Source organism: Puntigrus tetrazona, chromosome 1 (genome assembly GCF_018831695.1).
Source record: "Puntigrus tetrazona isolate hp1 chromosome 1, ASM1883169v1, whole genome shotgun sequence".
Lineage (NCBI taxonomy): Eukaryota > Metazoa > Chordata > Actinopteri > Cypriniformes > Cyprinidae > Puntigrus > Puntigrus tetrazona.
The window spans coordinates 24,993,917-25,021,367 of record NC_056699.1 but is presented as its reverse complement, the minus strand read 5'-3'; the positions used below and the strand labels follow the sequence as shown (position 1 = coordinate 25,021,367).

Here is a 27,451-nt window from a genome sequence, read left to right as displayed (position 1 = left end):
ATTCTGACTATTTAGACGTACGAGTGAGAATCTCACGAGGTTAAAAATCAGGCAGTGTTTCATTTGAAGAGACTGTAATGTGACTTAATCTCTTAGACAATCCTAAAGGATTGTGCAGTGCTTTCTCCACATGCTCCTCTCTGCGGGAGTGAGACAGAAAAAGCTGTTATTTTCTCTACAGCCGCCACTTCATTTACATTTTCATGGTTCTGCTCTCCTCTTTGAACTCTATTAAGAACAGTGAGAGGAAAAAAAAAAAAGCAAAAGGATTCTCTGCAGCGTCTTCATTATTCATTCGTTAGTTTTCATTTGTTGTTTTTAGGTCAAAAGGTCACAAAGAGAGCCACCTTCTCCCATCTTTATCAAAGAGCTGGGGTGACATTTGTTATTTGGCAATCTCGATCCCTAGTGTCTTCGGTCATCGCTGCGGTCTGAACCAACTATGCGATCAGCGATTTGTTATAGCGATATCTGACGCCGGCGGTCAATTTCCGCGTCGATGACATCCCTGTACTTGAGTTCAAATGGCGTTACCAAACCAGGCGCCAGCCACCGTCCGGATGTGTTTCTCTCACGCCTGTGGGCACAGAACTGAATGATACAAGCGCCGGAGCTGTATCCATTGCATGCACTTGACATAATGGCGAAGAGCGATATTGACAAACACCGGAATCATTAAGTCTGTGAGCTTCCAGACGGTGATGAATAACATCAACCTGCAGCCGAGAACTAATGAAACGGGGCTAGGCTCCATGCCGGAAGAAAGAAAGCCCTATCGTTCCAACTGAAGATAAAGCGAGGGATGGAAGAAAGGATGAGGAATTAATAACAAATTAAGCCGCTACTGCCAACTAGGCTAGCTGTCAATGTCAAGGCAGAAAGTACTCCATAAATGTCATGCATAAATTATGTACTAAATCACTTTTTAAGCTCTTAGTAGCCAGATTTAAAGGGTGCAATCAGATACCTGTATGTAAACAAGAGACACTTTCTGATCATTCTTTTGGGTTTTGTTTTTTAAAAATAGGATCCAAATAGCTTCCTAAATGGCATTCAGCAAGTCAGCTTTCAACCTCAGTTTTTTTATAGAAATGTAATATAAATATTTATAAATGTAATATATAAATGTAACAATAATAATACATGAATTCACGACAGATGATTCATTTAGATGGATCAGATTCAAAAACTAACGAACAATTCATTTTAGTCATTATTTTAAGTACTATTAAGTTTTCAAAATTGATAACAATAAATATTCATATTATTATTGATCATTAATAATTTAAAAGTATCTTTTTGAACTCATTTCTTGCATTCATATCAAATATCACCTTATACTGATAGGGCATTGAAAAGAAATATTCAAATGGCTTAAAAATAATCATCTTTTCTTTTTTCTTAACCCTAATTTATAAACATGCGAGCATTCTATGACATTTTATTCACCGAGGCTGTGGCTACCGTCAAGCTCCGGTATACTTCTAATGAACGGCGAAGGGCAATATCTATTCCCAGGAAAATCTGACCCTCTAAAAGCGTCTCAATATCCAGCCCAGGAGGGCTCTGAGTGCTCGACGGTATGGACTCCATGGCGTGCCGGCGTATGTTTCGTGACCCTAATTTACCTACGCATGCATTTGTTCCTGACAGTTGTGAGGCTGTAAGCTGCAAAGCTCCCATTAAATTAGAGTGGATTGAAGAGTTAGCTATGTTTTCCCAGGAAAATCGGCCCTCCCTTATGCTGTCGCGATATCCAGCCGTTTACTAACACAGGTGCTTTCAGCGCTATGGCCTCCAGCAGCTGCATGGCGTGTGTTTCCAGCGACATTGCTGGAAACAGACGCCCTCAGGGCAGTTTGGGCAGCACAAGATTTCTCAAGAAGTTGCTCCCTAAAATGCGCACCAACCCTTGCACTAGTCAGCGTTTACTAACTGCTCTCTTTGATGCCTTTACATAACCTGGCTTCATCCAGTCTGTGGCAAGCACTTCTTCCCAGACCACTTCCCTAGGGCGGTTCCCAGGCGGACAGATTTCTCAAGTGCCTCCTAAACCCAAACCTCGGGTTGCTCAAATCTCCTAGCATCCCTGAAAGCAACCACTAATTGGCGGGCTGCATTTAATCTCCCATATTGCTTATGGGCTGAAAGCCATTGCAACCGCATCCTAATAGTCCAAGATGGCTTTTTTGGCAGAAAACCAGACTAGGCTTCTGGATAAAGAATACTGCATTGGGGTATAGATCCTGAATAGCAGAGTGAAAGTATGTTAATGTTTTTCATTAGGCCTAGAAGACTTTTTTAAAATGTTGGTATTTTTATCATGTAATATTTCACCCCTAGGTCAAGTATAATTTTAGTGGGGTTTTAAGGAAGAGCGCAAGTATTTGCAACAGTAATTTCTGATTTTTCTATGACTCCGTTTTCAGATCTAGCTTTTAATTAAACACTGTGCATTCAAGACTTCTAGGAAAATGTCTTCTTTTGCACTTGGCATTTAAACATGAGCTGAAAGGTTGCGCGCAATGATGGATGCTTTTTCAACAACAGCCTCTTTGTGAGACCGAATGAAACCTGACACTCATAAGTGAAAATAATGAAAAAAATCAAGCCAATCATATTTAAAGATTAACACAGTCTCACATTGTTAAGTGCGTTAAAACTATAATTTTACAGCTTAACTTCAATAACGCTCTTTTTTTGTATCAGATGAGGAAAGTTTTGAAAGGCACTGTGCATTTAATAATACAATGAAGTCTATTATCACAAAAGGGATCAAATTGTGCTTTATTCCTCATTGAAGTAGCTCGATTCTTTTACAAGTGTTCACAATAACTGAGCCATTTTTACGCTGTGAAATGAAGTATAATTATTGGCACATAATGAAAGCGCATTAGAGTTGCAGCTCTTAATTTCCAGTTGCAGATTGACTAAAAACTTAGCTGTCGATGAGCAGCTAATACTGCTGAAACGGGACTTCGAGGCTCAAGTACCAAAAAGTGCTAAGTTCTCAAACTTTTTCAGTAAAGGAACCGACAGGTGCCGACCTCTTAGCTTGGCTGTATCCTAACTGTCTGGGGCGCTCTGAAACACAAATCAGCTGGAGCTCAAAAGCAGCTTGTTTATTTTCAGCAATGAAAGAAAGGAGGCGAAAGCAATATCGTGAGCATTTTGTTTTAACTGCATATAACAGCAGATGGTTTCCATACTGTACCAGCAATGATACGACCAACTCCAGGAAACCATGTGTGTTAATGTAATGCTTATGTTGCCTTTCTGGGCCAAAGAGTGGAGATGAAAACAATAACTCCCAAACCACAAAGCAAATATGAACTCCTGTGTATGCGCCGAGGACTAGTGAGTAACTGACAATGAAAATAAATCTAATCTAACTATTATGGTTTGGAGATAACACTTCACGTTTACATTCTTTTGGGCAAAGAAGACGGAGTTAAGAAAAGTTTTTAGCGTTAGCAAATGGAAATATTCAAGCCACATAATTTTTTCTTTATACGTTACGGGTGAGATTTACTCGTGAAGACTTTAAATGTACTAAAAAGTGAACTGGGTAAAAAAAAAAAAAAAACTAGTTCAATTTGCATTCATTCCTCATCTTTGAATGTAAACCTGGGTGTTTCTTTAGCATACTTTACATTACGCTTTGCCGTTTGTTTCCCTGTAAATATAGTAATAACACATGTTAGGCCAATTATATGATGCGTTTTTTGCCTTTTAAGCGCGAAAAAACTCCGCCGACATCTGTGAATTAAAATACCGTTTTGCTAACTGCCAACTTAAATAACACGCCCACTCCACAGCCCCGCCTCCCAAGACGCACCGACCAATCCGATTATTCAGCAAACCTGACGCGCCAAATGATGCCGACAGACCGACGGCGTTTCCGATTGAATTCCCTCGATCATACAGCTGTGATTTCTCGCAATATCGATTCCGACCGATATGTCAGATATGAAATTTTATATCGGATGTAAAAACGTAATCGCACGCATATCTATAACGCAATCAAGTTTGTAAACTAAATCAGACAAACGCCACCTCACACCAAATCGCATGACGGATTGATTTGCCGAAGTCATCCATGGCATCCGCTCATCTCGTCTCGTCGGTCTAAAAAAAAAAAAAGCCCTTTACCGATCACATCGAGTCACGTGGTGACAGGCGCCTGCAATGACGTTCAAAAGTTTCTCCTTGGCATTTCCCTCCTCAGGTAGCGTTAACGTTGGAAAGATATAGGCGTTGCGAAAACGTGCGCGAGACCGCATAACCACCTTGCCCGAGCTGCTGTGAAGAGTGCATGGCTAACTGTTTGAAATAAACCAGAATGTCGTTTTACATACCGGTTGCGCAGCTGGGGCGGGGTCAGCGTTCAAGAACGAGTAAAGGGTCTATCTCGAGTGATCCTGATCGCCGAGCTTTCGGAGAGCGGTCCTTTCGGACATCCCCTGGAAGCACTAGCAGGGCTAATGAACCACAGTCCGTCCCCCAGAGGCTGCTCCGCCCAGCCATATCATATTCGCGGGCAGCTGGAGCAGCAATGGCATCATTGTAGCAGAATGCATCCTGCTCTGATTGGCTCAAAGAGCTTCTTTCTGAATGAAGTACAGTAAGCATCCCCTTCCCCTTGCTGCACTGATGAGTGCGCGTCAAATGAGTGCACTAGCTACTACCGTGGCCTCTGTTGTTGAGGGATCCATTACGCCACACTGTACACTAGCCTGGAGAATACATACGAGCGTGTGTGTGTGTGTGTGTGTGTGTGTGTGTGTGTGTGTGTGTGTGTGTGTGTGTAATGTATCTCCTCACACCGAGGGAGAAGCACGTTAACCCTCTTCGAGCTCTGGAGCGGGAGTAAACCTGGCAGGTGGCGCTCACGTGAGTGCATCTCTCACTTACCAGTGCAGTCAGAGCTAGGAGAATTCTGGGAGAGGTTTTTAAACTAAAACGATCTGAAAGAACAAAGCTCTGAGGTCACTTAAAAAGTCTATATCGTGTTATGCATAAAATGTTTAATATACGAGAGTATACATTTTTAATTAACCATTTTAATAAAATAATGTTTTATTAAATTATTTATGTCTTTATTACTAATTATAATAATAGTAAAGTATTTATTTAAAATACTTTCATATTTTATATATATATATATATATATATATATATATATATATATATATATATATATATAGATATATATATATATATATATATATATATATATATATATATATATATAGATATGCAAATGATACAAATATACTTATATAATAAAAATATAATAAAATGTAAATATATACTACTACTGTGCATGTGTAATTTTAATTCTATTTGTATTGTATATATATATATATATATATGCTAGTTATATACATATATGTGTGTGTGTGTGTGTGTGTGTGTGTGTATGTGTCTTACAATACTTAAGCTGAACACATACGTGTCATATTTTGCAAACAAAATTCAAACATTCTCACTTTTCATTATGTACAGTAACTAAAACTGAAATAAATTGTACAGAAGAAAAAAAAACTACTACAGAATAACTACAGAATGATGGAAGCTAACTAGAAAAAGAGAGTTTATGGGTGCATTCAAAGCAATTGTGCAAGAGCACAGGGCCCATCTGAACGACAGAGTGTGTGTGTGTGTAATGTATCCATGTAGGTGTGTGTGACTGGAAATATTAGACTTCCCCCCAAGACGTGGGTTCCTTGTTTAGTTTGGGTGAAATCTATTACCTATTTTCTCACTGAGAGACAATATGTTCCTTTGAGCCGTGTTGAGAGAAGTTATCCACCTGACAATGACAGCATGAGATCAAACTAAATGGTAGAACGCGTCGTATCCTAGAAACATCTTAGACACAGAAATGAGCAAAAACAGATGCTGTTCTCTCAGAGTAAAAAGTCCATTATTAAGGACAACGACTTTAAACAACCACTGGTATACTTGAAGTAAGCAATGTCTATTTTAATGTATAAAATTGATATTTTAGCGCATTAAATATATCTAAATATAATTTAAAGATTATACATTTTGTCATTTTCTTAATATACTTCTATTTCTCTAATATAATATATTTCTATTAATATACTACATGTTGATATATATGAAGTTAAATCAAATATGGGTTGCATTGTGAGGATTTTATATACATATATATGCATACGGTATAGAGATATCAAGATTTTTTCTAGTTTGCACTCATACATATAAAAGATGCAAGCTAGAGAGCTTAAAAAAAAAAAGGGAAGATTTTATGTAATTTTTGATTAACTGCTCAGTTACATAATTAGGGCTTAGGAAATAAAATATTAGTTTGACAAGAAACCAATTAAGCATTTGAATAGTGATTAAAATAGGTTTAGTTAAGTGCATGAGTGAAAGTGCACTGGTAGAATTGTATTTTTATTGGCTAACGAGTACAAATTTGCATAGACAAAAAAAATAGATGCTACAATAACAATACATATTGTCGTCACTGACACAATAATACTTGTATATGCACCCCCATAGGCGTAATGGTTTTGATATGGTACAAACTATTTCCCCTTTCCTCAAACCCACCCCCCTCATATAAACCTACCATCAGGGTCTGATTTCACAAAACACCATTTAGTCCGTTGAAGGCTTTTGTTTTACGAGTACACACACTGTCAGTTCTTACACAGTATCTGAATGGATGACATCTCTATCCGCTGAAAGCGAATGTGCTAGTGTTTCTATGAACGTTAAACAGCACACTGGCTCCTCTGCCACACACATTCCTCTCATTTTCGCACACGCGACAAAAGCTGTGGGCAAGCAGGCCCGCAATCAGCCATACAGAAAAGATGCACCTACTCGAGGAATCTCTAATCAAAAGCTTTGCTGCCGTGTGAAACCATTACGTGAGAGAAAGACAAACTGCCACAGGACACACACGTCGAACCATCCCATACACGAGCACCACTGATCACTTTATAACGCTGCGTTTGCCAGATTTTAGAAGCTGGAAAGTGTGAAACAATTGAAGAGCGTTCTGCAGCTTTTCAACCCAAAAAGTGCTGCAGGTCTGTTCTGAAAACAATTAGTACATCAAATAATGAAATGCATATAATGCATTTTTCAAAACAGTGTTTTTCGGTCAAATTAGATACCAATGGGCAAGTTGTGTCACGTGATTTTTTATTTTTTTGTGTGTGTAACTTTACCGATAATGTTAGCTTTAAGTTAAATTATTTGGCTAACACACACACACACACACACACACACACACACACACACACACACACACACACACTTCATAAACACCATCAAATGAAAAATTAACATTGACATCTGTTGGTAGACAGTAGAAATGACATGTCTCAGGAAATATCAGTTTAATAAAGAAAAAGAAACACACACACCACAAAATTAAAAAGAAACTGCATAAAACACTTGGTGAACTAAACCAGACCAAGCTGAACTTAAAACACGCACTAAATGACACTAAACAATGATTTAAAAACTAGATGAAACTAACAAGAAAAGCAGAATAAAGGCAAATGAAAAAAAAACCCAAAACGACTAGATGAACTGAAAGCGAAACAAGACCAAGCTAAACCAAGAAAATAAAGCTGAAACAGGCAAACAAAACTAGATGAACCTAAACAAAGTTAAAACAAAAGGCAGACATCCAAACGAACTAAACTAAACTAAGGCAGCTCAGAAAGCAATTCCACAAAACCAGGACGAACAACGCGGGCAGGCAAAGCAAACACAAATCAAACAAAACTGAAGACAACGCATAAATACTACAGAAGTTAAACCGAAAAAGTAAGATTTGGTGCTGATAGAACAGGTGCTGCTGATTAATGTGACAGAAAACAAAGCAGCAAAACAATACTCTGACAATTCAATCAAATAATGAAGAGTATTCCGAAACTGAGCCAAGTGGACTTTCAGAGTCATTCACTCCAGAAATTTGATCTGTTGGAGTAAAAAAAAATTGTACATAAATGACTGTTTATTAAATCAGGAGAAGTCATCCTAATGGCCATAGAGTCTCTTTCCTTGCACTCACTGCTGTGTCACATGGAGAATAGTTCTAGGTGAGCAGTGGGTGCCAAGGACAGAGCGCTCTCTTCAGCCTTTACTGAGACGGGTAATTAGATTAGTCACCCAGGTGAGTTATAGTTACATCAACACATTTACAATTATTGCTGCATCGAAGTCTTTCTTTAAAGGATAGGGGTAATCAAGAGCGTGAAATGAAAAAAATGTAAATTAAAAATCATTGTGAAACGTGAATTGTGTGCATAGACACATTTCTAGCGGCACCCATAGGAGGAAAGCTGTTCATCAAACGTTCTCGTTTTCATTCGCTAAAATAAAAAATATACATGTTGTCATAATTCACAGTGAATAGTGATGAAAAGCAGTTAGTCATTTACTGATTGTAGAAAAGTGGGCCTCATTGAATCACACACACACACACGTACACACCAACAGGAGTTAAGGCTTTAAGGGTGAGCTCTAGTGTTTCCTGTGTCACATGATTATTTACAGCAATCGTGGCATCGACTCACATCACCTCGTACTGTCCTCAATCAGACATGACCAGTTTAAAGAATCTATAGATGAGTCAGACTCTTTATATAGGCTACCTTCAACATCCTCAATCCTACAAGCTTAGGATTAGTTTTTATAAAAAGACATATATATATATATATATATATATATATATATATATATATATATATATATATATATATGTTTTAATATTAATTTTTAAGTTTAAAAGTTGCATTTATAGATTTGTTTGTGTTATAATATGTATAAAAAATAAGCAATTTATTTTTGTTTGTTTTTAATTGACTTTTTATATATTTAATGTCCTAAGTATTTATTAATTAAACAAAATGTATTTTGACATTTTCTAAAAACTGATTGAGGTTAAAAATACAGCTAACTAACCGCTATACTAAAAACACACACGAAAAAACAGTTATCTGTCTTTGAAAAAGTAAATTAAAAAAAAAAAAAAAAAAAAAAAAAAAAATATATATATATATATATATATATACACACACACACACACACACATATATATATATATATATACAATGAATTATTATCTATTTAGATAGATGAATAAATATAAATAACACGCCATTTATCATCACTATTAATTATTATTAAATTATTAAATATCATTATATATTATTTTTACAAACATCATTATTATGAAATATTGTAATTAACTGTATTAATATTGTTAAATGTTTAATATATTTATAGTATGCATTTTATTTACTTGTTTATCTATCTATCTATCTATCTATCTATCTATCTGTCTGTCTGTCTGTCTGTCTGTCTGTCTGTCTGTCTGTCTATCTGTCTGTCTGTCTGTCTGTCTGTCATATCTATCTATCTATCTATCTATCTATCTATCTATCTGTCTATCTATCTTCTATCTATCTATCTATCTATCTATCTATCTATCTATCTATCTGTCTATCTATCTTCTATCTATCTATCTATCTATCTATCTATCTGTCTGTCTATCTATCTATCTATCTATCTATCTGTCTATCTATCTATCTATCTATCTATCTATCTATCTATCTATCTATCTATCTATCTATCTGTCTGGATCAGTTGGATAAAAACATGCTGCAATTTGTTTTAAAATACAATGTTTTTCAGAAAATGATGGTGTGTTGAGCTATTTTTAAGAAAAACAAAACAGTTTTGACTCGACACAATGTTGGTTCGGGCTCCTGTCACGTTCTTTAGACTAATAGTGTTAGTGTGAGACTTCCCGTCGCTCCAATCCCTTCTCTGCATTACAGAGCCTTGCTGGACTCCTCTTAAAGAATTAAACTCCAGTGACGTCTGACTGACTGTGCGATCCCGCTTTAGCTGACCTCTGTTGTGCTATCTGTGCCACATCCCATTGACGCACACACAGACGCTGGAGCCAATTTAGGATTTGATGCGTGTCATGAGGGCGGGATGGGGCCAGGATTATAAAGTAGCGGGGAGCGGACAGAAGCGAGCGAGTAGCAATAGATGGGCGGCGCGTCTCAGCCCAGGCCTGGGCGTCTTCGCTGTGCTACTTCTGCAGCTCCAGCTCTCTCGGCTTAACCGTATCTCCTCCTGACGGGCGATCATGGAATCTGTGTCTCACACATTACCTGCGTCCCGATGGACCCATACCACGGAGGGCCCTGAAGGTCCCGGCTGCGGGGGCCTCCTCGCATTTTCGTGGAGGTCCACCATCATTCATCCTCCTCTTACGCTGTAGCGACGCCTGGCTATGAACTGTGGAAAAAATCCAGGATCAGCGACTGGGCACTTCTTAAAAACTGAAGGCGCCCGGAGCGTTTGAACTCTAACGGCTCGTAATGGAATCGCCTTTATAACTCCTGTCACCTCTCGGTTTGCAGCGCGTGAGCTGATGTTAACAGAGTCTGCTGGCTCTGTCAGTGCTGCTAAAGAAGACAAACGACAAACTAATAGAGCTGATATGATTACGATCTGTGCGGTAACGGCGTGGGCTGAAGCCACAGGACTGCATGAATGGATTCAGGTCGGCGTCCGAGAACATCGTTCCTGGAGACGATCGACGGAGCAGCAACAATGTATCACTAAATAATGTCAAAAGTTTATTTATTTTTTTGTTCTGATCAAGATCTAGACAGATCCGTTACCAAAAAGTATTTGTCTCATTTGTAAGTTAGATAATAAAAGCATTTAATAATATAATTACTTTTGTCTGTCTTTATTGATACATTTTACTGATTGTATGTGACTGTTGTGTATTTTTTTTAAATGGTAATATTCAGAATTTTAATTTTAATTTACTTTTTATTATTAATGTCTCTTTTTAAGCTTGATTTTTTTCAGTTTTAGTAATTTGGTAAAATGCGCTGATAAATTAATATTTTTTTTTTTATTGATTGTCTATTCATATTCAAAATGCTTATTCATCATTGAGGTGCTGTAATATAACGCCCCAAAATTGTGGCACGGTAACTAAAGCAGACTGCCTGTTTTAAGAGACCTGCCTGTTTTATATTATTAACAGAGGTGTTAGAATTCAAATAAAATGAGGAATAAAGGTATAAAATAATTCGTACATTAGCTAGATCTTAATGAAAGGCCTGTGGGTAAACTGATTCTGACCAAGAGAACAGGCTCTTATTATTGGATTAAATGCAAACCTGTAACGACCAAAGTACACTTAATTAGAATAGACAAGAACAGAGAGGATTAAAATAATAGTGTAGAAAAAACAAGACCAAAGCCTATTCATATATTTTAAAGAAAAATGGAAAAAAGTAAATTAAAGTAAATAAATAAAATTTATATATATATATATATATATATATATATATATATATATATATATATATATATATATATATATATAGTATTATTTCAAATATGTATACATATGTTTGATTATACCAGCCAGTTATTTTTGGCCTAATACATTAATTTACTTACAATGGTCTCATCATGTGAATCAGTTACTGGCCTAATCCACATTGTTGCCAAATCCACTGCTTTTCCCGCGAAATTGGATTACTTTAACACTGTTGCCGCCGGTTTCCTTTGAAATTAGAATTTAATAAACAGTGGAACGCCGCCTAAAACGTGTATTTAACCCCCGGGAATGCGACTCGGCGGGTTTTGTTGGGAAAACCTGGCAACCCGGGCGATGCGTGCTGCCTCCAGGCCTACAGGGGGCAGCGTCGCGTGTGCTGCGTGTTCTGCATCCCGCGCTGCTTCCAGCAAAGAGCAGACGCTCTGAATCACTCCGGGAAAATAACACGAACTGAACGGCAGCGTCCCGGACAAATTAGTCTTACGTGATTGTTGAGCGAGCGCTAGACGAGTGCCGCAAGCTCCTCTCACGGACACGCTGCGATGTTTTCCGTGGACACAGACGCATCCTTCGGAGTTGTGTCAGTCACCTATGAGAACTAAGTGACTGAAAGAGAGAGAGAGAGAGAGAGAGAGAGACAGTGTGTGTGTGTGTGTGTGTGTGTGTGTGTGTGTGTGTGTGTGTGTGTGTGTGTGTGTGTGTGTGTGTGTGTGTGTGGTGCTCAGGGATGTGTCATGGCATCGGTCCGGGTGGCAGTGAGGGTCCGGCCCATGAACAGACGGTGAGTGGGTCTTAAACACGCAAACAAACCGATAAACAAACACGTAAACATATCTGCGTAACATCTGCGGAGTGAAAGGCGCAGACATCAAATGCGCGTGAAACACCAGCGAGCGCTAGTTCTTAGTGTTAGCATTAAGCGTGTATCGGTCTTCTGTTTATCTGGAAAGTTGTCATGACGCGGGTCAGATGCGAACCCGGCGGTCCCCGAGCTGCCGCTCCCCGCTGCGCCGCGGCTCTGACCGCATCTTCTGGGCGGCAGCACGTCCATAACGCTGTCTGTTTAGTTAGCTAGCTCTGGTTTGGTACTGGAGTCTAAATAAAGAACCAAACAGATGAAAAAAGCCTCGGTTCTATTTGATTTTATATTGTTCCTGTTCTTAAAAAAAGTGAAATCAAGTCTTTTTAAATGCATTATAGATAGTCAAAATCCCTTTATATATATATATATATATATATATATATATATATATATATATATATATATATATATATATATATATATATTTGATTATCATCATATTAATAATAATGCCTTTAAAATGAATGTAAAATAACAATATATAAATATTATATATATTTTTGCCTTTATTTCCAACATATTTTAATGAATATTTTCCAGTGTTGTGAATGCGAGTGTACTAAGACTTAAACATTAATTAATTTTAAAAATGACTTTTAAAAGTAGTGCATTACAATATTAAGTCAAAATAACTAAATAAGTTTAAAAAAATGAGATCAAAAATATATTTTTAATATGTAAAATATTTGTAAGTATTTTTGCTCTTAATTGTTATGCTGAATACTAGTATTGTAGTAGTAGTAGTAATAATAATAATAATAATAATAATAATAATTGGTCTTAAACAGCTCATAAAAGCATCAGGTCCTAAAATAGACACCTAGTTTGATCTGTTGATGAGGTCTAAATTAAATTGTCTCCTCGAGAGTAAATGCTTATGGGCTGTGGATTTACATTGTTTGTGTGAATAATAAATGAAGTGCATAAATGTATGTTTTATTAATGTAGTATTGATTTTTGGCACAGGGAGAAAGACCTGTCTGCCAAATGCATCATCGAAATGGAAGGCAACAAAACCACCATCACCAACTTAAAAGTGTGTAGCATCGAATTTTTCTAAATGAAAGAGCACCACAGATGAAACGGCAATTTTTTATTTATTTTTTTGTATCTAATTTAATTCTTGTGCTATTTTCACTTTAGATACCGGACGGAGTGACTGGAGACTCTGTAAGGGAGAGAGCAAAGACTTTCACGTATGATTTCTCCTACGACTCTTCGGACTGTAAAAACGTCAGCTTTGTCTCACAAGAGAAGGTCAGTGGTGATACGAACAGTTTGGACATTTTAATTGCTTTAAAAAAAAACAATAATAGATATTCAAAAATAAAATATTAATATTATATCATTTTTAAAATATTTTTAAGCAAATAGCTGTAAATTCACTCAAGCAGACAGTATAAACTGAGTCACCAAATAAATCAATTCTAACAATATTTTAGCCGTTAATGTTTAAACCAGAGACTGCTGACTGCAAATGCAAGTCACTGTGAATAAAAGGATCTGACAAATTCTTATATATATATATATATATATATATATATATATATATATATATATATATATATATATATATATATATATATATATATATATATTTATTTATTTATTTATTTATTTAATTTATTTTTATTTATTATTATTATTATTATTATTATTTGTTTTTTTATTTTTTATTTAAAAGAATGAATGGCTAAATATCTTCATGCTTTTCACGATGCAATATCATTAAAATATAGATAGTGTGGACATTTAATTATATAACTCCAGCACCGTTTGTGTATTATAAAGCAATCAGATCTCATTAGGAGGTAATCCTCTTAGCGTTTGTTACTCAATGCTCATAATAACAGTCTTAGGTGTTGTGTTAGGTAGTAAAAACGAAAATGTTTGCATTCAGGGCTGGTTTCCCTGAGGCAGATTAAACCAATCCCGATCTTAAAGGGTTTGTAAACGCAAAGCTGTTACCAACAGTGCGGTTGATCTCATATCCTGACTTTATGATTAACTTTTTAGGTTTTGGTGCATGTGTAAGTACCGTAATAACCCAGGCTTGAACTGTGTGTGATTTCAGGTGTTTAAGGAGCTGGGCACGCGGATGTGTTAAAGGCTGCATTTGAAGGATATAATGCCTGCATCTTTGCCTCACGGCCAGACTGGATCAGGAAGTCGCACACCATGATGGGCATTCCTGTAAGCCTTTTTAACCACTTAAAACACTGCTGAGGCTTGTTCTGTAATTTAAAACCTGCTTTCTAAATCTCCGAAGCGGTTGATTTGTTGACCGCTCGTGGAGTTATCGAGCTGAACATCGGCTCTGATGATGACTTGCTGTGCCTGCAGGGTGACGTCGGGCTGATCCCTCGGATCTGTGAAGGACTATTCAGTCGAATTTCGGGAATGACTCGGAGAGATGAAGCCTCTTTTCGCACGAAGTCAGGTGAGGAGTCGTATGTGAAAATCCCGCTCTGTTTGATGCTGCTAGTAGGAGAGAGTTAATAAAGGCGGTGTGCATGCACAGAAATAAAACGAAAAACGACTAAAACTGTCGCGTTTCGGTCATGCTGGCAGCTATTTGGAGATTTACAACGAACGGGTGCGGGACTTGTTACGGAGGAAGATGGCGAAGACATTATAACCTCAGAGTCAGAGAGCATCCTAAAGAGGGACCCTATGTAGAAGGTAAAAATTAATTTCAGCGTTACAGCGAAACAGATGCTCCTCTAATAAAAAGCAAAAGCATTCATATAAATATTAATAAACTAAATAAAATAAAATTCAGCAAGTAAATGTTGTAATGTTAGGTACTAGTTAGTATTGCAATGTTATGTAAATATTGCAAATATTATATAAATGATATGTTAATATTGTAATATTAATGCAATATTACTTGCATACTGAATAAATAAGAGTGAATATTGCAATATTAAGTGTCACTGAATATTGTGGTGTTATGTAAACGTTAAATGTAACCATTACAATATTGAATAGATATTGAGTAAACATTGGAGCATTGATTATATGAACATTATGAATACATATATTGTAGAGCGTTACATAAATATTGAGTAAATATTGTTACGTTAAGCAAACATTAGCAATATTTACACATATTGTGTGAATATCACAGCATTTATTAAGTAAACATTACATATATATTAATTGTGTAAATTCGAGTAAAAAAGTAGCATTAAAAAATATTGTGTAAATATAACATGTGCCATTTAAAGGTGTCAGTTTTCATGCGCCGTTGCTTGCACGCTCTTCTTTGATTTCTTCAGACCTGTCGAAGCACCTGGTGCAGAACTATAGTGACGTGGAGGAGCTGATGGAGGCGGAAACATCAACCGCACCACGGCCAGCACCGGCATGAACGACGCGAGCAGTCGCCACACGCCATCTTCACCATCAACTTCACACAGGTGACTGTAACACCTTGCCGTAGACTAATTAGCCCGAGCCCAACCCGCCGAGGAACCCGTGATGTGCTGATATCTTTTTATTCCCTGCTTCTCAGGCTAAGTTTGACGCTGAGATGCCGAGCGAGACGGTCAGTAAGATTCACCTGGTGGACCTGGCAGGAAGTGAGAGGGCCGACGCCACAGGGGCCACCGGTGTCCGGCTCAAAGAGGGCGGCAATATCAACAAATCTCTGGTCACCCTGGGAAACGTCATCTCCGCCTTGGGTGAGAGGAACCTTAATTCTTAAACGCTTTGTGGGCACAGATGGGTGTGATTGGCCTCTTTTAATCAGTGTTCTGATGGCTCCTTCTGTCTTTGAAGCTGATCTGTCACAGGAAGGAGGGAACAGTCATTTGAAGAAGAAGCAGGTGTTTGTTCCTTACAGAGACTCAGTGCTCACGTGGCTCCTGAAGGACAGTCTGGGAGGAAACTCAAAGACCATCATGATCGCGAGTGAGTGAGGAACCACAAGACACTTTTATTATTTTTTTTCAGGATCTATGAAGTGAATATAATATTTATGTAATTCATACAGACAAAAGGAAGGAAAATTACTTTATTTTAATAAATTAACTTTTACTTGATGGTTAGAACACGGGTTTATTTATTTGATGTTTATTTTACTTTTATGGCACTTAATCGGTTTTTATTGGAAATTACAATTGTTTTTTCAAATATATAATGTATTAAAATGCAATATAATTATTCAATCATTCACATCCAAAATAAGTTTCTGTTTACATAGTATAGGTGTGTGTACTGTGTTGTATATATTTAAGATATGCTATATTTGTACATCAAATATATTTCTATGTAATATAAGTTATGTAAATATATACACATTAATAAATGAACTGTTGATGTGTGTATTGATATATACATAAATATACTGTGCCATATTTTGTACTTTGGTAATATTTGAAAAACACATATTTTGTAAACTAAAACTTTTCTTTTGGATGCGATTAATCGCTATTTTAGTTTTGCTTAAAATGTTTCGTGCATTGCGTATTTTGAAGGGATCTCAAATATTTTTCCGCAGCTATATCGCCTGCGGACGTCAACTACGGCGAGACTCTGGAGCACGCTGCGCTACGCTAACCGTGCAAAAACATCATAAACAAACCCACAATAAATGAGGACTCAACGTTAGACTCATACGAGAACTGCGGGCAGAGATCGCTCGGCTGAAAGCGCTGCTTGCACAAGGAAATCAGGTCTGAACCTGACTTTGAAAATCGCTGCTCATCCTAAAATACTATATGCCGCTTAAACCTATGTATAATGATCTTTAATCTTATTTTATTATCTAAATAGTAGTTTCAATGTATTTTTTCACTTGCTTTTAGAGCTGTGGAACCGGTCTGTGAAAGGTAGGGGTGTGACGATTTTCGTATCGTGTACCGTACGATGCACGAGGATGTTCCCAAGCAACGAACGCAGCACAGTGTGCATCAGCAGATTAGCTATTAGTATCAGCAAAACATACCTATTCGTTTTTATATATTAGCATATTTTAAATGCATTTTGAAGTATAAAATGTATGTTTATTTGTAACATTTTTGACATTAATACAGTGACGTCTGCTGACCCACACCGTGCTGCCTTCGTTGTCATGGGAACACCTCAGCTGTAAATGAGGAAATTACATCTCTCCCTCAAGTCTCCACTAACAAGGGGATAAGGATGATCACTATGATTTGGAAAATGACCCTGACGATACACGATACGTGAATTATTACACTCGTAGTGAAAGGTGTAAAAATAAAGTATAAAACATTTTAATTATGTGTCCAATTTTAAATGATGCTGGGCATTTTTATTATTCAGAAAATATATTAATAGACATTCATGGAGTTAAAATTCTCCTGGGACAATTAAAAAATTTGTCACACATTAAGAAAGACTCTATATACAATTACAAACCACTTTTTAATATTTTTATTACATTCATGTTTTTTGTGTATTTGTACTTATTGATTTTTTATATATATATATATATATATATATATATATATATATATATATATATATATATATATATATATATATATATATTATAATTTAAAAAATGGTTACATTTGTTGGTTACATAGTTAAATAGTTTTAATTTTATTATATGGTTATATTGTTGTTTTGAAATATATAACTGAATTGTGAAATTGAAATGTTTTACCTTGCCATGAATACAGCGTCTTTTTCTGTCATGCCAATAAATCATAAATGAATACAATTTAGAGTTGCTTTATAGCTTGCAACACTGACAAGATATTGAACTGAATTAAATCGGTTTAGAAGTGATTTAAGCCTAGTACGGACACTTACTATCGCTTCCGCTGAGCGGCTTTTAGCTGCATTTTGAACTTGTTTCATAATTGAACTTTCTCCAGGTATTGAATTAAACTGAATCAACATTTATTACTTTTGAAGCAATCCGTGACGTATAAAGCAGAACATAAATGAAGGTGACTTGACTGGGCTGTTATTTTTTGTGTGATTTCCAGATAGCCCTGCTTGATTCCCCTACAGCGTTAAGTATGGAGGAGGAACTGCATCATAATGAAGCCAGGGTAACGCGACTGTTTCATCATCACATAACAACAGTTCTCATCTGATGCGGTCGCACTGAATAAGAGTGCTTCTAAAGCTACTCATTTTCATACGCAAAGTTCCGCAGTGTGCTAAACAGCAGGGGTTTGTTTGCTAATAAATGCTGCGTGAAATTCCAGAGATGAATTTAAATGTTGGTTATGGCACACAGTCGAATGCACGCTTTTTTTTGTGTCGCAGGTGCTGGAGCTGACCAAGGAATGGACGAACAAATGGAACGTAGCGCAGAACATCCTGAAGGTTTGTCGCCATCTGTCAGACCAGCGTCTTTATCTTTATTTTTATCACCTCCTTCACAGAACCAGGCTTTGAGAGTGTGTGTGTGTGTCTGTGTGTGTGTGTCTGTGTGTGTGTGTGTCTGTGTGTGTGTGTGTCTGTGTGTGTGTGTGTCTGTGTGTGTGTGTCTGTGTGTGTGTGTGTCTGTGTGTGTGTGTGTCTGTGTGTGTGTGTGTCTGTGTGTGTGTGTCTCTGTGTGTGTGTGTCTCTGCGTGTGTGTGTCTCTCGTGTGTGTGTCTGTCTGCGTGTGTGTGTCTGTCTGCGCGTGTGTGTGTGTCTGTGTGTCTGCGTGTCTGTGTCTGCGTGTCTGTGTGTGTCTGGCGTGTCTGTGTGTGTCTGCGTGTCTGTGTCTGCGTGTCTGTGTCTGCGTGTCTGTGTCTGCGTGTCTGTGTTGCGTGTCTGTGTCTGCGTGTCTGGCGTGTCGTCTGCGTGTGTGTGTGTTCGCGCTGTCTGTTCTGTGTGTGTGCGCGTGTTTTGGCGTGTTTGTTGAACAGGAGGAAAACGCTGGCTCTGAGGAAGGAGGGGAATCGGAGTGATCCTGGACTCAGAGCTCCCTCATCTGATCGGGATTGATGACGATCTGCTCAGCACCGCATCATTCTCTATCATTTAAAGGTAATGGACATGCGGCAGTGTTCATCACAGTACAGGTGGCGAAGAGGACCAGCCTCTACAGCTGTGAAGCGAATTCATTGGACTTTTACGATGCTGTTTGTTTCATGTGATTGTATTACTGCAGCTCCTGGTTGGTTTGTGTGTGTTTGCAGGAGGGAAGGACACACGCTGGTCGTGATGACGCCACTCAACGAACAGGATATCAGTGAGTTTATTGACACAGATGTCAATATCTGTGTCAATATCAAATTGTTCGATTCAATCCCAGTACACAAACATTTATAATGCCATCATTTATTCAGCTTATTAATTAAATATAACAATAATAAAACTATTAAATGTTGTTGTTATTATTGTAAATATTTTCTAAAATGTTATTTCAAAACATGGACATTTAGTTAATTTTTAAATTTAATTATAGTTATTTTTAGTTGAGGATTGATTATTAAATTGCATTTTTAAGGAAAATTATCCTTTCTGTCTGTACAACTTAAATTCCATATCATATGTATGATGATGATGCTTTAAATAAATGCATTTCTATAATTTATTCACCCTCCTATTGCTCCAAACCTACAGTATATGACTTTTGCTGCACACAAAAAATTTACTTCATTTTTGAAAGTTGAAGCCCAGTCATACAATTGAAATCTTTTCCTGACATCGTAAAGGTATGTTCTCTTTGCAGTTCTTCATGGCCTGGGTCTGGAGAGTGAGCACTGTCTGATAGAGAACCGGAATGGGACGGTCACTCTAATTCCTCTGAATGATGCTCAGTGTTCAGTCAATGGAGTTCAGATCACTGAGCCCTGCCAGCTCAACCAAGGTCACACATAATGCACCTTTTTACAAAAATGTCATTTTTTTTTTACTCTGTAAGCAATATTAATGCAGTTTTGTGCTAACTGACATTTCTCGTGTATTAAACGGTAGTTTTGTTGGTGTTTTTCAGGTGCTGTCATTCTCCTCGGCAGAACCAATATGTTCAGATTCAATCATCCCAAAGAGGCGGCTAAACTTCGGGAAAAGAGAAAGGTGAGAGACGTTCGTACGTGAAGCTTCGCCATCGAACGCGTGACATATTTGTGAATGTATCTGCTGTTCTTGTTCTCCAGAGCGGCCTCCTCACCAGTCTGAGCTTATCCATGTCTGATCTGTCCAAATCCTGTGAAAACCTCTCTACGGTCATGCTGTATAACCCTGGGTAAGCTGTGTGTGTGTGTGTGTGTGTTTATACGCAAAGCGACAGAGCGACTGGTTTCTTCCTCCCCACACCGCCTCCTCTTCCTCTTCACCCTCAGGAGCCTCCTCTTCCTCCTCTCTCCATCCTCTCTCTCTTCATGCCGTTCGGCGCCATTGCTGGTACTGCTGATGCCCAGTGCATTTAAACAGCTGACAGAAAACTTTAATTCAAGCCCTGCTTGCCAGATCACCAATGATCCTTCCCAAAAACAGTACATAGGGATGCACGATATATCAGTGGCTTTACTGGTATTGATCAGTGGAGGAAAAGAAAGTACTTTTCTAAATTCAACTGGATAATTATATAATAATAATCACACCAGTAAGTTCAGTTGTGAAAGATAGATCATAATTAAATTAGCTATATGCACTATATGTACTTTAGTCAGCAAGAATGCATTAAGTTGATTAAATTTGATCAAATGTGACAAAATTGTTTATTTAATGAAAATAATTGTTTATTGAGAAGGAAATCAGCTTATTAGAGTGATTACTGGAGTAAAGTTTATCTTGCATTTAAAAATTCAGTTACATTTTATATTATTTTAATTGTAATAATATTTTACAATGTAGATGTATTTTTGATCAAAATAAACCAGCCTCGGTAACTTATTACATTAAAACATCTTACTGGCCCACCTGAAGTTTGTTTAATATATTTTATGGCCTGTGGTTTGTTATTATCAATATTTTTGTTAATAATATAATATTTTAAATTTTTTATATAAATTATTTTTATTGTTAATATTAGTTGTATTGGTAAAATTAGTATTTTTCCTTTTTTTTTTTTTTTTTTTTTTTTGACGGTTCTAAAGAGTGCTGAACACATTTTAGTCCTTTTTGCTGTACATTGCAGCGTGTATTCTTTTAGGCTTTAGTGAAAAACACGTGTTTACATAAAAACAGGCTGAGCCTATTCCCTGAATAGATTTATAGTATTAGCTATAAGATGTTTTTATATCGATGCATCCCTAATAAACAACCAAATGCATGTTGGCTTTTTTGCACATTAACAGAAGAATGCACAGTAAAAATGAGGTTTTGTTGGTGAGGTTGGGATCTGTGATCATGCATGTGGAAACAGTTGTGTTGTCATGACTGATCATGACCCTGGGCAATGACCTACTACACCAACTACATGTCATGAATGAACACTAAACACTCAACTCGGTGGATTTTATTCATTCATTTAAATGCGTTAAGGAATTGTTCACGCAAGAAATGTCATTATTTATTATTTGAAATGATCCTTTTAATGATTCAGACTAATAGTCTGGATTTGTGCGGAGGTATTTGGTAACATTTCCTTTTTCTGAACTTCTTCATGGCAGTCTCTTCACTGAAAAGGGTCCCATCTTTCTCAGGTAGAACCAAAGCGCAAACTAGTGTTCTCATGTTAACTGTTGTGTTTTTATATACATCTTAATGTCGGTATTTGTGGTTTCAGTCTCTCCATTTTTCATTCGTCATGCTTGTGAGAAGCACTTCATTATCATCATAACACTTTAGTTAAACGTGTGTCCATCTTTTGTTTAAAGCTGTGTATTCTGCAGCACTTGCTTGTAGTTGCAGCGCATGCTCAGTGCTCGTAATAACGCAGGCCCTCATCCCATGCGCTGGTGTGAGTTTGCTGTGATTTGTGTGTGTGTGTGTGTGTGTGTGTTTTAAGGGTGGCCACTAATTGTCTTATGTTCCAGACTGGAGTTTGAAAGGCAGCAAAGAGAAGAACTGGAAAACTAGAAAATAAAAGGTGTGTCATGTGACTTATCAAACAGTAATATGCTAAATGTAACTGAGATAAAGCAGTCCCGCCCACAAATTTATGTTTAGGATTTGATCTCGCATGAGGGTGCAAAAAAAATCTAAATATCGAGGAAAGCGCCTCTTAAAGCTGTCCAAATGAAGCCCTTAACAATGCGTATTACTAATCGTAAATGAAGATTTGATGTGTTTGTCGCTGCTGAAGGCGGCTGATCAAGGAGATGGAGGAGAAGCAGAAGTGTGAGAAGGCGGAGCTGGAGCGCATGCAGCAGGAGGTGGAGTCTCAGAGGAAGGAGTCGAGCAGGTGCAGCTGGCGTGATCCGCAGACAGGAGGAGAGCCTGCGCGCAGACGCAGTCAGGACATCGAGAGCCGCTCCAAGACCTGCTCGCTGAGAAAGAGAAATTTCAGGTCAGACTGCTGGTGCTCAAGTAGGTTCTGATGCTTGTCGCTTTCATGCAATTACTCCCTTAAAAAGTAGCTCATTTTGATATCAAGTTACTTTATATGGAAGGTAAAGCTGTTACGCTAGCTTTTGAGTTACTTTTTACATTTTGGGAAGGCTTGCTTGCTTGTTTTAATAGAAAAGAAGTTCTTTTACAACAAAAGTGAAATGGATACGCCTCAGGCTGAACAAAAAGGAAACACAAAAGGCTCATTTTTGCTTAGCATGGTTGGTTTGTTTCATCGAATGTCAGTAGCGGAGACAAAAAGGGATTAAATAAAGGGTATTTGTCTTATTTTACATAATTATTGCAGGTTTTTATAATATTCTGAGTCTGCATTTGACTGTTTTTGTTCATTGTAAGTAAAATTAAATCTGTTTTTGTGCAGGTGAGATACAAGTTTATATCGTGTTAATGCCTCTGCCCTTACTCCTGATTTCTCCCAACATGGCAACACGAGAGCTGTCAGTCAATACATGGGAAACAAAGTAACTGGAGTTACAAAAATAAACTCCTATATTTCCCTCTATATTAAAAATGAATGCTTTACTTTACTAGTTACCTAAAGTAATCTGATTAGTTACCTAAACTAATCTGCAAAAGCCTGTTGCGTTACTCCCAACACTGCGCTCCAGTATCGAAATCAAGACGATTATATTTTATTCTCACAATGCAGTAATTGTTCCGTTTAGGTTTTTATTTCACTACACGGTGCTTCTGCACAGTACTTTATACCTGGGTTTGTTTTAGAGTAATTTTCAGACACTTTCATACCAAAAGCAAAACAATTTTTTTGATACCTTTCTATGGTCTTGGAGACTTTATTTTATAAGATGCTGTCTGTTATGTTCAGGAGGAGAGACACAGAGAGCAGAAGGAGCAGGAACAGCAGAAGCAGAAGAGACTTCAGCAGAAGCTGGAGGAGGAGGAGGAGGTGCAGGAGGAGGATGTGGACGAGGAAGAGGAGGAGGAGGAGGATGAAAAGGCTCAGGTCCAGCGAGAGCGAAGCAGAGCAAAACGAGCTCTTTCGTGAGCTAGAACGCGACTCAAGCGAGAACGAGAGGAGCAGGCCACAAACTTCATCTAGAACGCAGGTATAAATGGCAGTGGCATTTATCAGCTGTTTACACTAGACGTAGAAAATATAATGAGCCTCAGTAATAAATGTGTCTTGAAATCAATCCAGACTAACTTGCAGATAGATTATTTTTTTATTATTATTTAAAAATTAATTAAATAATATTTACATTAAATTTAAAGGTTTGCAATATCATAAGTATAATTCTATATTATAAATGTGATTATATTATCATTATTAGATATATATTTATATTTAATTTGCATATATTAAGATCAAAATGAATGTATTGACTATCAAGGCGCCTGGAGGAGCGAGAAGGAGCAGCTGAGTCTGGTCGGGAAGGCCTGGAGGAGCAGCTGAGGGAGCGCAGCGTGGAGGCGGCCGCTCTGCTCACGCCGGATGAAGCGCGCCGAATGGAGGAGGAGAGACGGACCTCGCCGGAGCTCAGGGAGGAGCTGCTCAGGCCAAGGAGGCCCGGATCGATGGAGAGGAGGAGGGCGGTGAGGAGGCCCGGAGGAGCGCTCAGACACGCTACCAGCACTTCAAACAGATGCAGGTGGAGGAGCTGAGTTTGCTGGAGGAGTCTCTGATCCAGCAGAAGGACCGCTGGAGCGGGAGGTGGCCCATGAGCGTCGCGCCCCTCGGCCTGCTGCTGCACTCGCAGACAACGACAAACAGAGACAGGTACTGTCCAACACTGAGGTGGGGAGGTGTTTTAGTTGTGTGTGTGTGTGTGTGTATATGCACCGCACTTCAATAATAAGTCAAGTTAGAAGAAACAATCTTTTGATATGATTCTTTTTTTTGGTAAATCAAAGCATGATTCAGTTCATCATATGTGGGCCAGTTCATGAACAAATTATTTTTTTGAGGTGATTCGTTGTTTTTAGTGAATCTGAACATCCGTTAGGACTGACGTAATCTGATTACTAAAACAGATGATTCTTTTGAATCGTAGAGTTTGGTGAATAGTCCAGTGAGACAAAGTGTTAGTTTGAATTAGTGAATTAGAAAAAACTATTGAAATTGCCCCGTTATGGTTTATGAAAGGTTCGTATTTTGGTTTTCAGGCATGCATGTGCTTTTATTTTCTTAAAATACGCATTTATTTTGACTTTATTTGTTCATAGACTCCCAAAGGATTCATTTAATGATTCACTTTTACAAACCCCTCCAGTGACGTTGTAAATGAAAGTGACCGCAATGAGAACGAAAGTCGAATCAAGTCGAATGTTCTCGCCGCTTCAGGTGCGTGATGTGATGGAGCGAGGCGCTCAGGACGTGTCCTTTCTGGGTCAGGAGGAGGTTCTGATCCAGCAGGCCGAGCACAGTCTGCAGTTTAAAAGAGAGGCAGCCCAGTCTCTCCGTGAGAAACATCTCCCCTGCCGCCTCAGAGGAGCGGCAGAGAGCCATCGAGCTCCTGGAGAGAGTCAGAGGAGGCACAGGCTCTCCTGCTCTGGACGCAAGTCCAGAAGATATGGACAAAGAGCTGGACGAGACTCTATATCAGGTAAAACTCTGCCCAATCAGACGGTCTCTTCCTGTCTAAGTGGGCAGCATGGATTGGTTCTTTTATCCAACTCCACCTGTCTGTTTTTTCTCTGCAGGTCGAGAAGGAGTTGGAGGAGAAGGAGGAGCGTTTGTCTCAGTACAGCACAAGCACCGAGCAGCTGCAGCAGCTCCAGCAGTCGTACGAGTTCACGGCCAACGTGGCACGTCAGGAGGAGAAGGTTCGGCGGAAGGAGAAGGAGATCTTGGAGTGGAAGGAGAAACAGCAGCGGAGGCCCTGGAGCAGGCGGTCGCGCGCCGAGAGAAAACACTCCGCCTACCGCAGGAGCATCAGTCTGGAGCCGGACGCCGAAGGACCCCGAAAGAGGTCGCAGTCTGCTTTAGGACAGAGCACTTCCAGGTTCACAGGAACACAAGACCTGGACCAGGACAGGTGTTTTTTTTATTTTTATTATTTTTATTATTCTTTTTAGGGACACAAATAGTACATATATATATATTTTAGGTTTTTTTTCATAAATAAAACCTAAAAATGCATCTAAACTATATGCAAAATATGAGAATATAGGAAAAAATTAATTGTAATATTATTCATATCTTTATCTAGATAAACATAATTGTTGTATATATGTCTGAAATTGATTAATAATGTTATTATAAAAACGTTAAATAATTGTTTCCAGATTTAAACAATTGGTTTTTACAGTGCCTTCATAAGATTATTTTGTAAATGATTTACTTTACGACATATCTGAGATTGACTCTTACATTTTTTTCACAACATTTTTTACTTTAGAATTTCAAATTAAAACGTAAAATATTTAGAAGACTTAATTTTAAGTAAAATATAAAATAATTAAAATTATGTAGAAATCGTTTGCAATAATATTTTAGTCGTATTAATAATGAAATGCTATTTAAGTGACTGTAAGTGATCACTTTTAACTTTCGACAGCCCTAAAATAATTGTAAAATAAAAAAATCTCTCAAATGTTTTACAGATCCTGGGCATCCCTGGATTTGAGTGTGATAAATCTAGCTCTGCTGTGTGTTTTCCATCTTTTAGGATGGAGCGAGAGATTGCGCAGCTGAAGCAGAGGATCAGCGAGAGCGAAGGAAGCGTGCGGAGTCTCAGCGTGAGCGGGGAAGAAAAAAACAACGTGAACCAGTCGCCCGTCAGCCCCATACAGGCCCTCCCCGCTGTCCTCTCCATAGGAGACGAGAGGTACCGCACACACCACTGCTGCATTCAAATGAGGATTTTACCGCTTGGTTGGGGTTTTGTTCAGTATGTGATTTTCATTTTTGGCTGAAGGTCGATTCTCTCAGGATTAATGCGTATATTGAAGAAGAGGTTCAGCGGAGGCTGCAGAAACGGAATCTTCTGAACAGAGAGAATAACAACACGCTCTCGCTGTCTTCAGACTCGCTGCAGGTATAACGCTACAGCATCAGAGCAAACCCCTGTTCACGTCACACAGTCTTAGCATTTGAAATAAATGGTGTATTTTAAATAGACTTTTTAACAAGCGTGGCTGTATATCAGTGTTGTCATTGTTTATGAAAACTATTAAGTGCTGTTTAATGTCTCTTACAGCCCCCTTGTTTTAATTTTTATATAAAATAATAAATCAAGTTAAGTCGAAAACTAAAATTAATATAAATCAAGCTAAAGGGAAAACCGTGTATGAGATTATAATGATATTAGTAAAATTACAATTTGAAAAAAGGTCATTTAAAATATGATCAAATACTATATTATATTAATAATACTATTTTATATATATATATATATATATATATATATATATATATATATATATATATATATATATATATATAATTTTTATTTTTTTCCTTCAGAAAAGTAATTTCTGCCAGACTAATAATAATTATTGTAACCAGTAATATTTTATATTATGTTATATTATTTCATGTTGTCTTTAAATTATAAACCATAACATCATGTCCTTACTATTATTATTATTGGTAAAAGAGTTTTAAAAGCAAACTCAAACAGAATATATATATATATATATATATATATATATATATATATATATATATATATATATATATATATATATATATATATATATAATTACTATTATTATTATTATTATATATTTATTTTATTTTATTTTATTTAGCATTTTTGTGCTGATTTAAGCTGAAAGCACAATCAGCCAACTGTTTTTTTGAGAGATTCTGT

General features: G+C 37.5%; 1 pseudogene; it reads left to right on the top strand.

Moving 5' to 3' along the window:
- Positions 1-11,770: 11,770 nt before the first annotated feature.
- Positions 11,771-27,451, top strand: part of LOC122348992 — a 20,671-nt pseudogene continuing 4,990 nt past the window's right edge.